At 41.8% G+C, this 18,588-nt stretch overlaps 1 protein-coding gene across 1 annotated transcript in view; it reads left to right on the forward strand.

The window, feature by feature from the left end:
• LAMC1 (laminin subunit gamma 1) overlaps positions 1-18,588 on the forward strand; it is a 117,627-nt gene that overhangs the window by 51,974 nt on the left and 47,065 nt on the right. The window lies entirely within an intron of this gene.

Below are 18,588 nucleotides of genomic sequence, written 5' to 3' on the forward strand. Positions count from 1 at the left end.
CCACAATTTCACAACTATGGAGTGATTTTATTCCAGTTCTTTGCATACATTTCTGACATCAGTGACTGTTAAAGTCCCCTTTTAGCCATCAGCACAGTTTTACAGATATATTCATTTTCATGAACAAGTTATTTATGATACAGTACTTTTACATTTGTATAAGATTGTCATCATCGGAAATTTTTCCTTAAGCCATACAAACTGATTCATATAATATTAATATATGTATTTCTCCGCTTCTCTTTTTGGTTTGTATTTGCGTTCTTCATAGTATAACCATTTACTCTCTTTCCTAATAAAGTATTCTTTAAAAGGTTTATTATTTATAGTATTCAGCACTTTTAATTTTCAAGCCATACTTCTCAGGGAAAATTATGTAAATCTGAGTTAATTTCTTGCCTCTTATAAAACAAAACAACAAAAAACCTATTATGTATCCTATGTAAGCATCCAAAACTTGTGTTATTTGAGGTCATTTCAGACTAATTTGATTTCCTCACAGTAATTTGTGGTCTAAAATGAAATAATTGGGAAGGTTTGTAAGAACTGAAATACAAAGCAGTTCTCCCTTTTCTGAAAGGATAATTTAGGGGGAAATTCCTTTATTATACTCAGGCATATATGGTATTTAAAATCAGCCTGGTGTTTAAAATCCCTTATCTGTGCCCGTATTCATATAAATTCTCTGTGGGTTTCTTACAATGCTCTCTTTTTTATTCTGGCATTAAGAGTGACAATGCCAGGCATTCTACTCAAGTGAGTATTCTTAAAACTCCTCTACTAAAACATCAGGAGAAGAACTGGAAGAAAATGCTTTTGAGAGTATAGATTATGTTCGTCTATTGTGTCAAAGCCTCCCACTTGTATTTTATCAAGTTATTCAGAAGAAGAAACCTAAATTTGCCCATAACTGCTTTATAAAAGTTTGTGAAGTCGTCCATTTGAAGTCAGTTTGCCCTGCATACACTTTTGCTAAAACTTAGCACATCCTTCTCTAGGTTACACTTGGACTTCTGGTTCCACTATATTGTAATCTTTTTGAGGGCAGAGAGCATATCCATTCTTACATTCTGTTACTTTAGGCAGTTACTATGTGCTTAGAAATTAGAAAGTGGGGGCCACTGAAAAGTTTATAAACATGCTTTATCAATTCTAAAGAGATAACAAAACTGGTTAAAAACTGCTTTATGCTCATGCTGTCCTTTTGCTCTTGTTTTCTACCATGTGACCCGTTTCCCATTCTCATATTCCTTCTATTAATAGTTTTCATAACCATGTTTTTCTCTTTAGGTTCTCATTGGACTTTTAAGAACTTGGAGTGTTTGACCCTTCGCATATTTCCACTTATCTGGTTTTTTAGGAAAGCTCTAAAAAGGATTAGAAACAGCACTAAATAGAAGCAGGCAAATTAAAAAATGTAATGCCTGTTATTTGTTTAAAAATGTGCAGACAGATCTGTTTTACGCTAGATCCCACATCTGTATTATAGGGTGAACTTGAATTTACTTTGCTGTGGAAAGAAGGAAAACAGGGAGATACATCTGGAGACGTCTCCCTTGACTTGTCGGGCAGGAATCACTGAGCAGTGCTGTGCTGTGGAAAGAAGGAAAACAGGGACATCTATCTGGAGAAGGCTCCCTTGACTTCTCCGGGTGGAATCAATGAGCAGTAATGTGCTACATGGCTGCATTGCAATTCTAATCCGCCTACATGCGTAAGTCAATGGGGTCTTTGTTCCACAGTTGTGGAAGAATGCATGAGCCAAGTCTTGGTGGGAGTTCAGTTCAGTTCCACTGTTTCGTAGATTGGGCTAATTTTCAAAGGGATCCAGGCATTTACTTTTTCAAGCGAGAGAAACAAGGGCAGAAAATCCATTCTTTCTTGGTACTGAAGAAATTATTCTAGAACGTGTCATTTTTCCCTTGTGGACAGAGGTGTTTGGTTATTTGTTTACAGCCTGGAGATTGAACATCATCTTCTGTGGACCTAGATGTGGAGAGTTATTTTTTTCTCGTTCAAGGTCGGAAGCAGCTATTTGAGAGCCGTTTGTTAGGTCATTAGAAAAGTTTTAACCTTAAAAATGGAACCTTAATTTCTGTTATCCTTTGTAGATTATTCAGTATAAACTCACCTGGGACTATAGGATTAAACAGAGTACAAAATACTGGCAGAAGCATGGTTGGGTTCAGAGAATTACTTACTGTCTTTAAAGAACTGAGGTTAATTGGAAACCAGCTGCTGTTTCATGTCTCTGACGTCATTTGTCTTTGTGAAATCAGTTCCTATGGCATTTTAACATTCTCTAGAATGTTGCTATAAGCAAAGGAAGTATTCAAAAGATCTGTGAGGGAGGTATCTTTAGAAATGTGGATTTCTAAACACATGGATTGTAGAATCAAGCTTTTTGGATCTGAATGTTAAGTTCATCTTGTTGAGCCCTTATTTTATGGATGAGCAAATAGATGTGTGATTACTCCTTACTCCCCAGTATAGTACTTCTCTCACATGACATTTTAATTATTTGTGTCTTCCCTTATTTATCATATGGAATTCCTTTAGGGAAAGGACTTGAGACTTCCTTCATCCTTGCCTAACTGACTGCCTAGCAGAAAGTTTTAGCATATCTTTGCAAAATGAATGAATCTGTGAATGAATGAATGAAACAACAAGCCAGACTTACCTGGGTCACTGACTTTCTCCTTTGGCTTGCTGCTTATAAGTCAGACATTTCTCTCCCTTTAAAAGGCAACAACAGAAACATCCCTCAAAAGTAAAGCAATAGCAGGGGACAAGACAAGAGTCCTGTCCTCAAAAGCTTACTCTCGTGTGTGTGTATGTGTGTGTGTGTCTGAAGGGGGCATATAAACAAGACGTGCAAAAAATAAATGAGATAATTCCAGGTACTGATAACCCAGTGAGAAGAGTGCCTTGAACATGAGACAAGAAGTGAGTTTCCCTTGGGTTAAATATCCAAATGTCTTCTCTAAGTCTGACCCCCAGCACCGGGCATCAGTCCATCTACCCCACAGAGAAGAAATCCTTGCTGCTACCCTGAAGGCTTGTCACAGACTTGTGGCTGAAGGAGTTTATCTGGAACCAGAGCTGCTAAAAGGAACCAGTTTGGAGGGATCAGTTCAAGAAGGGTTGGTGGCTTCTGGTCTTCTTAGGGATGCCATGGTGATGAATGGAATTTCGCCTTTTAGCTTTAGGAAAAGGTTTTCTTTCTTTTTTTTTTTTTAATCATGTTAAAAGCTGCCATATACAAAGACTTTAAAAATATTGTTCAGTTTTTTTAAGTAATTGGAAGGTCTTGAAAGTTTATCATCTTAAACTTTACGTCAGTATCTAGAAAACATTATTTCATTGTGGAATTCTGACCTGTTATGTACAGGAGATGCGTCAACCTATAGTAGATACTTAACTAAGCACTGGTTTTGTGCCAAGGACAGTGTTTTCCAAGTAGGCTACAACTTCCTAATGTCATAGCATGAATTTTGTGAGCTGTGACTAGCATTTTTTTTTAATAAACAAATGAAATAGGGGATGGAAGAGAATATCAGATTGCATGATAGGTAGTATTTCATTTTTTTTAAGTCAAATTTGAGTTTCAGTGTCTGTCTGTGTGTGTATGTTGAGAGTTGCAGTATAAAATGTCTTTATTCTTACCATGTGTCCTGGTCAGAAAAACCTGAAAAGTTCTATTGTAGAGGATATCCAAAAAGTATAGGTAGATTACTTGCTTCTGAATAAGTTATACTCTGAAACTAATATACTTTTGGAAATCAACTATAGTTTAATTTTTAAAAGGAGTTAAACTTCTTGTAGGGGGAATGAAACTTATACAAAGGGGTGAAAACCCAAGTTCTGAATTATGTGATTTGGATAGTAAGAACTATGTGTTCCAGGAAGATAACACATGTTGGAAGTGTTATGGAGACAGTGCCACTTGAACTAAACCTAGGAAGAAAGGTAGGATTTGGTAGGAGTGAAGACTTTGAATGGCTTTGAAGTGAACATTGGTATGTATATAAAAGAGGTGGCAAGACTGGAGTCTTCCATTAGAGAGTTGTAGGATATAGTCTGAAGGCGTAAAATGAAGCCCAAGTGTTCGGGCTTATCGGTGCCTTGCAATAACATCCCTAAGGAGTTTACGCTGGATTAGGTACCTTGCACAGATTCATAAATTGGGTAGCAATATGATGTAGGGTGGATTTATAGAATATTTTCCAGCTCCTTCCTGACTCCTCCTCTTTAGTTGTGGATCTCCTGAGGGAATTTCTTCTAGCTGGGTGTTGGGTACCAAGTCTCTGGCAGCAGATCAAAGAGAACTGGGAAGGACTTTGGCAGTTCTCCAGAATGTAAATAGAAAGGTAGAACAGGTCCCATTGTGGTGCATGGGGAATCCTCCCATGGATGAGAACTCAGCACTGTCTGTTTGAAATAAGGTGAAGGATGGGTTAGAAGAACATTTCTTCTGATATCACTGCTAAATATTTGCTCTTAATATAGAAGGAAAAGCAGATAAAGAAGGCTCATGTTTTTGAAGTACAGCGAATCTGACCGACCTACCTGAAGCATTCTGTGTAAATAATTTGTCACATGATCTTGTCTTCCCCTCACTGAATGTGGTGTATACATAGTGTATAAAACAATTTCAGGAGTGATCACAAAAAGTTTCTCCTCCCTGAAAAGGGATTTTGCAACTCTAACTACTTTCCTATTGAAGAGAAATTTAAAATGAAGCTTCTGAAAGTATAATGTATGTGTTAAAAGGAAGGTGATTTAACTAGAAAAAAGCATATTTAAATGTGACTGTTTCATCTGTAACAGTAACTACACCAATAATTTTGATTGACTTCTGGCTGGAAGTTTTGATTCTTGTTGTGGTAGATTATCAAGTGTTCTAAATTGAGGCTCTGCTTGAGAGTAGTCAGTGTTTAAATTATTAGAAAAAATAAGCAGGCACTTGTATCTGGGAGCTCAGGGTTGTTCACAGATAATCAAGGGAGATTGCGAGATTGCATACATCTTAGGTATGTGGTGGGGGGCACAGTGAAATCAGAAACGCAATAGCAAGTCCAGGCACCGCCCATGAGAGATGAAGGGATGTGAAGAACACAGACTTTGGTCTCTAAAAGACAGTGTGAAGGGCATGCATGTCCTTTCCTGTGCACAGAGGGGGGATGAATGAAAAATAAAGAAGGGGGTGCATTCGTTTACCCTTATCTTAGGAAGGCATCTGCTCACAATCAGCCGCTTGTGGAGAGAGTGCCAGTTGGCAGAGCATTCTCATGATGTAAACTGTCCATCCGCTCAGAAGAGCAGAAGTACAAGGAGGCCTGTGTGAAGGACTGAATTCCTACCCGGAGGACAGGGGAGGGAGGAGCTCGCAGAGATCTACGTGGGATTGACTTGCCTTTTTCACTTTATTGCCGTTTTCAGCATCATTTTTTCCTGCCATTCCAGCAGTTGCTGTGGAGTTTGCTCGTCAGTTTTTCTCCTTTCACTGCTTTTGCTTATTAAGTCTCCACGTGGGGTGGATCTGAGAGGGAGCATCACTAGAAACACGGTGCTACTTTTCCCAGCGGTGCTGTTTTTCTTGTCTTTCTGCTTGACTGGTTCGTTTTTGTGGGCTAACATTATTACAGATTTTATTTTTGAAATGCGTTAACTCTTCATCCCTTCTTTTAATTGCTGATCTTTTTTGCCTATTCATTTGAAATAATAGTTTTCCTATGAAATAATAAAATAAATCTAGGTTTCAAATGAATTTGAATTGTTATTAATCTTTAAAAATGCCTGAATAGACTTCCTCCTTCCGTATTCTATGGGGCCATAGAGAAAAAGATTCGGATATCCTTGGGCCAGTTATATTTTTAAAATACTATGCCCTGCAGAAAAGAGGTAGAGAAGATTTTAGTAGAGCTTTTTGTTTTTGTATTCTTTGATTTCTTAGAGCAGGATTGGCAGATGTTTTCCATAAGGGCCACATAGTAAATATTTTAGGCCTGCAGTATCTCTCACAGTTGCTCAGCTCTGCCCTTATAGCCAGAAAGTAGCCATCGACAGCGTGCAGTGAGTGGGCATTTACTGACAGAAATAGGTGACAGGCTAGAGTTGGTCCATGGGCCACAGTGTGCTCAACCTTAGATTCGAAACTACTGAAGATGTGTCCTCAGGCTTGATTCTGGAGGGAGATGAGATCAGTCACCTCCAAGTATTTCCAAAATAGAAAACACACCCTATAGATCAGATGTGAATGATCGGGGAGAATTTAAAATCCAGAGTATCGAGTCTGGATTTTTAAAGTGTTCTTATAATTCTTCAGTCAGCCTCACCCCCTCACCGCCCCCAGTCCTTCTAATAACAATGTGAATGTCTGGTACTTTACTCTTAAGCATATATATATTTTTAAAAAATAAATACCTGAAATTTCTTCTCTGAAAAGTAAATATTTCTACATTGGTCTTTAACCAACAGAATGTAACACTCTCTCTGAAAATGCCAACACTACCCGACACAGACTGGGATTAAACAAGTCTAGGCTTCTAGACAAAGAAGAAAACGTGTTTTCTTATCTTTTTGAGTGTACTGAAGCAGAAGTTAACTCTTTGCTTCCAGATTTGTTCTTGCCATTGAGAACTGTTGGTGGTCTGTCCTTTTATAAACTGTTAAGTAATTGTTGGGAGGAAGAAGAAGGGACCGAAACTAGAGGGGTTGGAGAATTTGGATTACAGAGAATCTTGACCTGATTACAGAGAATCAGGTTCTTGGTGGCTCATATGGTAAAGAGTCTGCCTGCTATGCAGGAGACTTGGATTCAGTCCCTGGGTCAGGAAGATCCCCTGGAGAAGGGATAGCAACCCAACTTCAGTATTCTTGCCTAGAAAATCCTGTGGATGGGGGAACCTGTTGGGCTAAACCCCACGGGGTCGCAGAGAGTCAGACATCCTGAGTGACTAACACACACACACATCTCCATGAGAAGAACAGTACTGTGGAACCTCCAGCAGTAGGTGGGTTTTCTTAAAATCGAATGTTTATTTCTACTTGCCTGGGAAATAGGGCCTTGAGGATACAAGTTGAATGACAAAGGAAATTGGCATGGAGAAGAATGTTGTGGAGCTTGGGTTCACCTGGTCCAGTGACCCCAAGTCTTCTTGGCTATGGAGTGAGCAGCCCCTGTGTAATTTAACATCTGTCTGTGTCTGCAAGAAGATAGACCCCTATTACTCTGGTTCACTGCTCCTGCCTGTACAGTTAACACTCACGTAAATTTCACCTTAAAATACATGACATGAAAGTGGAAGTCCCCACTCCTGAGTGCCAGAGTTCATTCTACAGTGTAGCACAGGGGGTAGAACCTTTCCTTCCTAAAACTTTAAAGAGTGAGAACGAGGATGAGGTGAGTTTATAGTGAGTATTTTTTCAAATGTACATAAAAATCACCTAAGGTATTTTTTAAAAATGCAGATTTGAGGAATTCACCCCAAACCTGCCAAAATGGAACTTCTGGGGATGAAGCTTAACAATTTTCATTTTCTCAGAAATTTTCTGATTGATTCTAACAGCTAGTCTGATACCTTACTGTGGGCTAGGTTTTGGGACCGCTGTAGCAAGAAAGTCTCCATCTGGGCTGGCTCTACTGGAGAAGGCCTTCCAGAGCTCCTGTGGTCTTTGAACTGTTTGGGTACCAGATTAAGTTTCTAAAAAAGTTTATTCCGGTATAGTTGATTCATAATGTAATAGTTTCTGCTGTACATCACAGTGATTCAGTTATACATGTATGTACTTTCTTTTTTGTATTCTTTTCCATTATGGTTTATCACAGGATATTGGATATAGTTTCCTGTGCTATACAGTAGGTCCTTGTTGTTTATCCATCCTATATAACAGTTTGCACCAGATAACTCTTTTTTTAATCTAGATACTTACTGTGATCCTGTTCTGTTATTTCTTCTTTCTTGAGAGAAACTTTGGAAAGGCGCAAAGAACTTTACTGTGCACCAAAGTAGGTCTCTTTTTCCCTCTCTAATCCATCTGCATGACACTAGAGATGGTCCTCACTGTTCAGTGTAAATTCAGCTGCTGCACTGGATCAATGCCATCACCATAACATGTACTGTCTTCCTGGACGAGAAGGTGATTTCTCCCTGAACCGTCTCTTCTCCCCTCTGTTTACCGTCTCATTTCTTCATAGCAGAATTATTTGGAAAAATGTAATTATTAGCTGTCTCCAGTCTCTCTCCTCCCCACCCCCTCTACATTCTCTGGCTTTCACCCCTGTCATTCTGCCAGTCCATCTGCTGTCAAGGTCAGCAGTAATCAGGGAAATCCAGTGGCCAACACTGTTTTCATCTTTCTCACCTTTTCAGAAGCATTTGACTCAGTCGATCGTTCTCTTATTCCTGAAAAGTTGTTTTTTTGTTTTTTTTTAAACTTGGCTTCTGGATTCTGCTCTGTTGATTCTCTTTCTGCTTCAGTGACTGTCCCTCTTGAGTCTCCTGTGTTGAATTCTCCCTACCTCCCCCATCTCTGAAAGTTAGTATGTCCCAAGACCCAGTTCTGTGCCTAGCAAGTCATTCTGTAGGTGTTTTCCTCTAATGCTGTCACTTTCAGTCCTGTCTGTCTGACTCATGACTTTCAGATTTCTCTTTATCTTGCAACTCTCCCTGGAATCCAGACTTGTGTATCTTAGTGGTTGACTTGAAATCTTCACTCAGATGTTTCATAAGCGTTTCAAACTTAAAATATCCAGAGCTGAACTCCCAGTTTCCTTGCTCTCCATCCCTACACTTGTTCTTACCTGTTTCTTTGCTGTCTCAGTAAATGACAGCGTGATCTTCATAGCTGCCGCAGCTTACACCCCGTATCCAGTCCCTCAGCAACTGGTCTGGTCTAGCCTCAGAATACAGTCAGAATCTGATCACTGCTTGCTGCCAGCACCCTGGACCACGCTGCTGTTATCTCATATCTGGGAGATTGCAGAATCCCCCAACTAGCCTTCTTTTCTCTCTGTACTCCCCTCCACAGTCCTGTCAATAAAGGAGCCAGAGTGATCCTTTTAAACGAGTAGTGAGATCATGTTACTCCCTTGTGCAGAATCCTCCAGTGGGTTTTCATCTCATTCAGAGGAGAAGCCAGTGTCTTACAGTGGCCTAAAGGCTGGCGTGCTCGGCAGTCTCGCTCCCTCAGCTTCTCTGACCGCATCCCCTGTCCTTTCCCTGTCGTCTGTTCTTACTTCAGCCACACTGGCCTCTTCATCCTTCCCTGGAGCTGGCCAGCACACCTGCCTCAGGTGTGTCCTTCCTGGCATGTTCTTCCCCCAGGTGCCTCCTTACTTCTTCGTGCTTCCCCAGAATGTCACCTTATCTACATCGGTGAGGCCATCCCTGACACTGCATTAAATGCCACTCCATTCCCTGCTTTCTGTCCCTCTTTGTTCTTTATCACTCCATTCATCATCTGACACACAAGATTTTTTTGTTTTTTGTCTCTCCCTTCCTCACTCCCACTCCCTACTGCATTGTAAGCCCCACTAAGTCGGAACCTTGTCCATCTGCTTTTCTGCTGTAGCCCCAGTGCCTAGAATAATGCCTAGGACAGTGGCATAATAGGTGCTCAGCAAATATTTGAGGAATGAATGGGAGAATTTGGACTTGCAGTTATTAATACCAGTTATGGCTATTAACCTGATCTAATAGGTGACTGTGGTAAGAAATTACACTGTTGTGAAAACCGAGAAAGACATTTTAGTACTTAAGATATTTTATGGTATTTGTAATTGTTTCTGCCATTGAGGACAGATAAAAATAGTTTATGATCTGGAGGCATAGAGAGCTGAGTTTAAGACTTAAACTGGAGGGTAAATGGAGGGTAAAAGGCATTCTAGCAAAATGAAGTACTGGGTTTTTAAATAGCTTGTCATAATGGCCTACCATTTAAATTTACTTAGCAAATAGTTATTGAATGAATAAAAAGTACACTATGGGTTAACGTTTTGTGATTTTTTGTGTGTGGGGAGGATTTATTAGAAATTATCTTAGTCTATGATTTTACCATTATGACTATGTTAGAATCTCTTATTTTTGCCTGTCAGATTTTCCCTCTACTGTTGTACAGCCTTCTGCTAGGGATGGTAGTCAAAGTTAGTCATATCTCAATAGTGTACGGATGTCACAGAACAAGACATAGCTACCCATAAAGCTGGTGTCATTTTTCCTTTTCATGTCTTGGACAATTAGACATCTTTTTCATGTCTTAAAAAATATTAGTTTTAAAGTATGGGTTTTATTTATGGAACTTACATTTCATTGCCTGTTTACTTCTTAATATTAACTTAACTACTTTCTTTATGTGATTCCATTAAATCTTACACATCATTTCCTTGTGGTTTAGAACTCTGATGTTCAGCAGAGTGGATTTTTTTGCCTCAGCTTGGACGAGTGGGAGTAAATGCTGGCTTCATTCCTTTAGCTTGGCTCAAGGATTTCAGGCATGCTTGTGACCTACTAGCCTGAATTAGGGCTGGTATTGAGTCTGCGAGCATGAGATTTGGGGTTAATAAGTCATATGCCCAGTTCTTGGCTTGGAATTTCACTTGCAAATCTTGTCTCTTCTGGTAACAAATTCAAATAAAATGGCAGGATATACAAATTGAGATACATTTATCTGATGTTTCAATAAAGGAAAATATCTGTAACCTCTAACAGTAATTTGCACCTATTTTGAAATTACCTTCCAAAAGTGTTCAGTTAAGAATTCTGTTTGTTTAACAATTGTATGATGATCTCATGTTTATTTAATGTGTAAAGCAAATCAGTTTTGACCCTTCAGTTTGCTGAAGAGTATGTCGCATTTTTGGGTATTACACTTGGGGAACACAAGCAGGGTTTTAGTTTTTGAGGATTGCTATACTAAGTTAGTGCCCATGGTCTTATTCAACAGTCATACTAAGTAGAAGTTCAGCAGGTGATAGGGAGAGAGTAAAACTGTCTTGCTTGCCTTGAACTTTAAATTTGGTCCTTTAGGGAAAAAATCTAGTTTCCCCAAGAGATTATGGGTTTATTTTCTCCCAAATCATACCAGTCCATTTTAAAACTCAAGTTTTCGCCTTAGCTTTATTGTTATAGCTATACCATTATTTTTTAATACATAACCTTTGGTAGAGAATTTTATTAGCTTTTTAAAAACCTCTAAAATGGTCATCTTCCCTTTGTCTGTTTTACCGCCTGCTTTGTTACATTTCCCCATGGCAGCTTGGAATGGAAACTGTCTGTATTCCAGCGCCACTCATCTCAGCATGACTCTCTGTCATGACAGGGGCTCATATGTGATGGAATGTGCCTTCTGCATGTACTTGGAAATTTGAACATTTTGTTTATTCATTTGAAAGGGATGCTTTCTCCAGTTGTGGATGCTGCTGCATTTGTTTTAATCAATTCAGTGAAAGAACAACTAGTTCATAGAGAGCTGTTAAGGTTACTTGTTCTCCTTCATCAGTTGTGCTGGTTCAGATGCAGTTCCCGTGGGATTGTCCCCTTACAGTGTTGGCAATTTAGCTGATAGACAAGAGAGATGGCATACAAAAGGAGCACTAAAATTTAAGGGACAGGAGCGGGATAATGAGTTTTTAAAGACAATCTATTTTGAAGATAAGAATTGAGCCACAGAAACTGGCCTCTCAGCAGGCAGTTAGGGCTGAATCTCCTCTAACAGCTGGACTGACTCCATGTACCCAGCTCACCCCAACACATTCTGTCTGTGCTTGATGCTTCTTCTCCATGCTTTCTGATCACCCATCTGTGTCCACTTGAGGATCCCACATTCAGCATTAACTTGGCCCTGGGTCATCTTGATTGGCGAGGCCGTATTTGTACAATCTGTCTGCTGAGGTGGAACAATAACAGCTGGTATGCAGCTGTACACGTTGTCCTGGGAACTCCTATTTCAGCCAGCAGTTATCCTAACAAAATTGGAAACGTTTTCAAGTAGTTGTTTTCTGTGACTACTGTTTGTGTTAACTGTTTGGAGACTCCCCACTAGTAGCCTAAATATCTCCCATCTCTAATCAACTTTCTGTGCTACAACCTCATTAAAGTTTCGTATTCCCAGGTGGCCCTAGTGGTAAAGAATCTGCCTGCCAATGCAGGAGATGCAGGAGACACGGGTTTGGTCCCTGGGTCGGGACTATCCCCTGGCATCGGAAATGGCAACCCACTCCAGTATCCTTGCCTCAAAAACTCCATGGACAAGAGGAGCTGGCAGGCTGCAGTCCAGAGAGTCACAGAGAGTCAGACACTACTAAGCACGTGTGCATGTCTATCTCAGATCAAGGCTGACTGCAAGGAGAGCAGTCACTTTCTGATCTTGAGGAGAGAGCATATAAGAACAGCAGTGGATCAGTGACTCCTAATATGATACTTAGAATGAGCTCGTTCTGTTCTAATTCAGGCCACACAAGGGCATGTTGAAATTTCGTGCAACTCTATGTCCATTGTTGTTCGTTACTTCTCTGTAAGGGACGCTATTGCACAACGTCCCCATGGAATGCTCTGAGCCACACATAACAGAGAAGCATTCATGTTCCGCTGCAGTCAGTATTTGACTCCAGTTCTGAGACAGGAATGGTTTCTCCCTTACTCGGAGAGATTAGAAATACTTCATCATGGAGGAGGCTGACGCAGAATTCCTTGGCTCGACCCTGTGTGAGCAGAGGCTGGATTCTCATTGTTCAGGCTGTGGTCCCTTCCTCGTCTTATCAATCCCTCGGCCACATGCACTGTAGGGCTCAGAGCAGGAAGTATTAAGTTAACTTTGTCTGCTTGGTCATGAACATCTGCACTCGAGTCTTTTTGTTTGTGGAAGGAATGTGGCAGCGAGGGGTGAGGGTGGGAGGCAGCAGAACATTCAGAAGCTAAGTATTTTCTTGAGGGTGTGTATTTCCAGGGTTAGTCTTCATGTGCGTGAAGGCAAGGTGAAGGGGGAAGACCTTCTAAGCTGTATGGTGGCTGGGATCCTTTCCAGACAAGATCTTCCTGATCCTCCTCATTGCTTGGCTTGGCTTGGCTCCTTTACTTTGAAGTCATACTGTCTACTTTAATGTGCCCCCGCGTTATGAAGATAGTATAGTAGCTGTTATTAGCCTGGAAAAACGAAGACCTAGTCCTCTTTTTCTATTAAATGGTAGGTGAATGAGACCTTCTTGCTCTGTCTACTGTGAAATGAGTAGGATGGACAGATAAGGAGCAGGGAAGTATATTGAGAGAGAGTGTGTGTGGGGGGAACAAGCACATGGCAGGTCTCAGCTGTAGTTGTTTAGTGAAATAAAAACTAGCTCCTAAGTTTTCAATTCTTGATTATTCATGATTACAGGTAGTTCCAGATAACACAGAATATTCAAGCCACGACTGTTCCACTCCACTTTCTCTATTTACTTTCTTATTTGTGTATTTTGGGGGTCACACCTCGCATGCAGGATCTTAGTTCCCTGACCAGGGATCAAACCTGTGCCGCCTGCAGTGGCAGTGTGGAGTCTTAACCACTGGACTGCCAAGGAAATCCTTGAAGTCACATCAGCCCTCCTGCCTTGTCCATTCATTGCCCCTGTGCAGTGGGAGGGAACTAAGTGCTTCTTTAGGAAATCACACCTCCTCGAAGTTGAATATGCCCTTACCCGGCAGCCTTGTCTCTGCCCCACGTGTCTTTCTCTGCTGTCAGCTTTCTGCTAGTTTCTATCTTGGGTATCCATTCTCTTCAGATATTCCCCACCTAACATTGTCCACAGGCTTTTCCCTCAACCCCTTATCAGATACCCTTGATTGTCACTGCATAGAAAAAATAGTCATCCCTGTGAATGTTTTCAACTTCCACCCACTACAGCCTACTGATAAATCCCTTGCGTTTGCCCTCAGGTAGGAAGCAAAGGATAGGTTTCCTCCCGTATGGAGCCGGTCCTTTCACGGTGCTGAATCACATTCCTGTCCCCAGCCTCGTTTCCAGTCTTCTCCTCTCTGCCGACTGGAGCACCACAGCAGGACCTCCTTGTATCTCCTGCCACCTTAAAGGGAGGCGTCTTCCTTGTATCTCCTGCCACCTTAAAGGGAGGCGGAGTCCCGGCCCTCTGCCCTCCAGCTGTTGTGGTCTTCTCTTTCTCCTCCGCCTCACTGAGATGTCAGACCAGGCTGGCTGCCATCACTGTCTCTGTATTTCCACCACCTGTCTGCCATGGGTTCCCAGTTCCAGTTCAGTAAGATCCCTGCCAGTGGGACTATCCTCACTAAGCACAGTAGTGACCTCTTTTTTTTTTTTTAATATAAATTTATTTATTTTAATTGGAGGCTAATTACTTTACAGTATTGTAGTGGTTTTGCTGTACATTGACATGAATTCGCCACGGGTGTACATGTGTTCCCCATCCTGAACCCCCCTCCCATCTCCCTGCAGTGACCTGTTTGTGGCTTGAAGCTAGTGGATGCTTCTTAGTCATTATCTTTCTTGACTCGGTCAGCAGATTTAAACACCACTGATTATTTATTTCCCTCTTGGCTTCCATGATACTTGTACCCTCTGACTTGCCCTCCCCACTCTGGTCTTCATCGTCCCCTCTGTCACTTTTTCTTCTGGCTGTGCTTTAAATGTTGATGTCCTTCAGCATGATCCCAAAAGTCAGCTGTCTTCTCACTCAACACTCCTGCCCTCTTCGGTTGCAACCATGGCCATGTCTTCATTATCCAACTGCACGCTAATGAGTCCTAGATCTTCTTTTAACTTTTGAAAAAACTAAAAAAAAATTTTTTTGGCCACACTGTGGGGCATGCGGGATCTGTTTCCCAACCAGGGATTGAACCCACGCCCCCTGCGTTGGAAGCGTGCAGCCTTACCTGCTGAACCACCAGGGAAGTCCTTGAATCCCAAATCTGTATCTCTGCTTATATGTCTCTCTTGGGTCTTCAGATCATTCACATTCAAGTCCCTACCAGATGTTTTTTTTTTCTTGTCTCGGTGACCATGCTGCTACGGCTAAGTCACATCAGTTGTGTCTGACTCTGTGCGACCCCATAGACGGCAACCCACCAGGCTCCCCCGCCCCTGGGATTCTCCAGGCAAGAACACTGAGTGGGTTGCCATTTCCTTCTCCAGTGCATGAAAGTAAAAAGTGAAAGTGAGGTTGCTCAGTCGTGTCCAACTCTTAGCGACCCCATGGACCGCAGCCTATCAGGCTCCTCTGTCCGTGGGATTTTCCAGGCAAGAGTACTGGAGTGAGATGCCATTGCCTTCTCCACTCGGTGACCATAAACACCTTAAATCTTGTGTATCCAAGATAGAACGCATATCCCGATCGTGCCCTCCACCTCTGCCTCCAATTTTGCTTAACCTCCTTTGTTGTCTGTTTCAGTGAATGGTATGGTATGTCTCTCCATTTGGTTGTTTTTAAACTAGAAAACTGAATGTTATTCTTAATCCTACCACCTTATGGAACATGTAGAAGGAACTTCAGCAATGAAACTTTAGCAATGTCAATAGGGTAAAAGTAGAGAAGGCTATCGGAACTATCTTCTGCTTCCCTCCATTAGTTACCAAATTATTATTCATATTGAGGCCTGCTAACTACATGTCTGAGAGACTGAGCGTGCACACACACAACTGCATGTAACCCAAGTCCGTTCATTCCTCTCTGTTCCAGCTGTCCCTGTATCGAGTTCAGCCACTGTTAGCCAGGATTACTGCCACATCTCTCTAACTGTTTTTCCCACATTTAGTCCTGTCCTGTCTAACCTAATCTCCACACGGTGGCCAGAATGATCTCTCTAAAAATCAAACCTGATCGTCCATGTCTTGACATATATCCCTCAGTTGGCTTGTCAGTGGGAGTTGAAGTTGCCCTTCAGCATGGCCTCAGGCCCGGCGCACCATGCTTGCTAGCTGCCTTGTCTCCAGCCACCCTCCCCAGTCCTAGCTGTCCTCCAGCCCTCTGTGTCCTCTGGTCTTTCATACCTCCTGTTCCATCTGCCTGGACGACTGGTCTCTACTGGCCTAGCTAATCCCTCTGCGTTTCTCAGGTCTTGGGTTTAGATGTCTCTGCCTCTCGAAAATGTTTCTTGACCTCACAAATGTGGGTGAGGTGACTTTCCTCCAGCCTTCCCAAACCTCATGTCCTTCTCCATCATAGCATTCATCACATGGAATTGCAGTGGTCGGCATCCGCGTCTGGGTTGGCCGCAACACCGAAGGTCCTGCATGTGTCCGTCTTGTAGTGTGGAATGTGGGAGCCTCCTTTCCAGATAGCCACAGACTGCCACCTCTTTCAACCGTAGCTAAAAGTTAGAATGAAAAAAGCAGCTCTGAAAATGAGGCATAGCTAGACAGGGCCAGTGCCAGCAAGCTAGGCTGCTGCAGAGCTTAATGCTGGCAGAGTTGCTTTTCTGATGTTCTGTGCTGACACTGAGTGACCACATATTCCTGTTTCTTTCAGCGTGTGGCTTTGTGGTGCAGATGTTTGTCTGGGACACTGGATACCCAGATCCATTTTACCTTCTCTCTTTTGATCCATCCTCCTGCAGATTGGGTTGCTAAAGAACAATGAAATGGCAGAAATGTAGACAGAATAGAAAAACAAGGGTAATCTGTAATCCAAAGATTAGTGATAAGCCTTTGAACATCCCAAGCCACGTACTCATGAGTAACTAAATTGTTTTACCATTCCCGAATGTTTTAGATAGTCTCTGGAATGCCATTGATACTGTATTATAACCTCGCCCTCATTCACAGGTGACTTCTTTACATTTTTGACACAGCAAAGAGATACAGGTTCACTCTGCATTCTTTTAACAGGAGTGTTGTAAGCTGTATTTGCATGACCTGTGTCCAAAGTGTTGTACTGCTTCCTAGGCAGAAGGTCCAGGTTTGTGTTATATTCTTTGGCAACTGTATCAGGTAGGCCCTTGTGCAGTCAGGCTCTTGTGTGTGAACATCTCCAGGATCCTAGTTCAGGAATTCTCTTCTGTACTCTCCTATAATAATGCTTTCTATTTGCATGCTTCTGCTGTTTAGCTGCTAAGTCATGTCCAACTCTTCGTCCCCCATGGGTTCTAGCCCACCAGGCTCCATGGGATTTTCCATGACAAGAATACTGGAGTGGGTTGACATTTCCCTCTCCAGAGGACCTTCCCGACCCAGGGATCAAACCCAGGTCTCATGCTTGGCAGGCAGATTCTTTACCACTGAGCCAGCAGTGGTAATGGTACTGAAAAATGAGCCAGCAGGCCTAATGTTCAACCAGCGTAATGCTGCCAAAACCCTGAAATTCTTAGTGTTTACATCTCAGACTAGATTGAAGAGACAATTGTTTTTAAGCTATGATTTCATGATTATATATACAATTATATATATAAACATATATATACAATTTCATGACTATAAAATTCAGGATATATATATTATACAAAGTCTGTGTACAATTTTATAACTAATCAAGTATATGCAGATAGACAGAATCTTAGTTTGACCTTCCAACAACTCTTCGAGATAGGTGGCTCAGGGATCATCACTCTCATTTTTTTTTGTTTTTGAAAAAAATTTATTGATATATAGTTGATTTACAATATTGTATTAATTTCTGCTATACAGCATGGTGATTCAATTATATATTTGTTTTTTTTTTTTCATATTCTTTTCCATTATGGTTTCTCACAGGATATTGAATATAGTTCCCTGTGCTATAAGTAGGACCTTGTTATTTATCCATTTTATATGTAACAGTTTGCATTTACTAATCTAAAACTCCAAATCTTTCCCTCCCCAACCCCCACCTCCCCCTTGGCAACCACAGATTTGTTCTCTATGTCTGTATCGTCCTCATTTCTACAGAGGAGAAAGGAATGGAGATGTACTAGAGATCCCACAGCTAGTATTGAGGAGTCGGGATCTTGTGCTCAGGTTTTGCAGTGCCTGGTCCTGTGTTTTTTCCGTCATGCATATTACCTCTTTATGTTCAAGATCTTATGTGCATGAATGTGTTTCATGTATATGGGTACAGTTAAACCCCTCTTTTAAGATCGGACCATAGAGTCATATTTGGGTCATCTGATCAGTTTTATCCTGGATAAAACTGACTTGAAGATGAGAGCCTGGACGTACAGCCTACACTTCCCCACCAAGGTTGCACTCACCCACTCAGTCCTGGATGGAGTAGCAGGGTGTCAGCAGGCCTCCCCCACCCGGCAGAGGAGGGGCGCTCTGAGGAGTGAGGGAGAGGAGAGAGTTGAGGAGGTTCCAGGCCACACACGAGCATCACGCCTCCCCGGGGGTGAGTGGGTGTGAGGAAGTGAGACCATGATAGAAGTCTCTCCTCAACACTTGTGAGAGTGCAGGAGCTCGTCCGCTGTGGGCCCTGGAGGAGGGTTCTTCCTGTGAAGTTGATTCTGATTCACAGAGGAGACCCCCTGTGTCTGACACATCTTGTCCCCCGAAATATGTAACATGGGTTTGAGCAGGTAGTTGTGCCCAAGAAACTCTTCTTGACAGAAACTGATGGGAAGACCCATTTGTGAATGAATGGCGTTTGGAACCAGTCACACGTTATCTTTT

The sequence above is a fragment of the Muntiacus reevesi genome, chromosome 5 (genome assembly GCF_963930625.1).
Source record: "Muntiacus reevesi chromosome 5, mMunRee1.1, whole genome shotgun sequence".
NCBI lineage: Eukaryota > Metazoa > Chordata > Mammalia > Artiodactyla > Cervidae > Muntiacus > Muntiacus reevesi.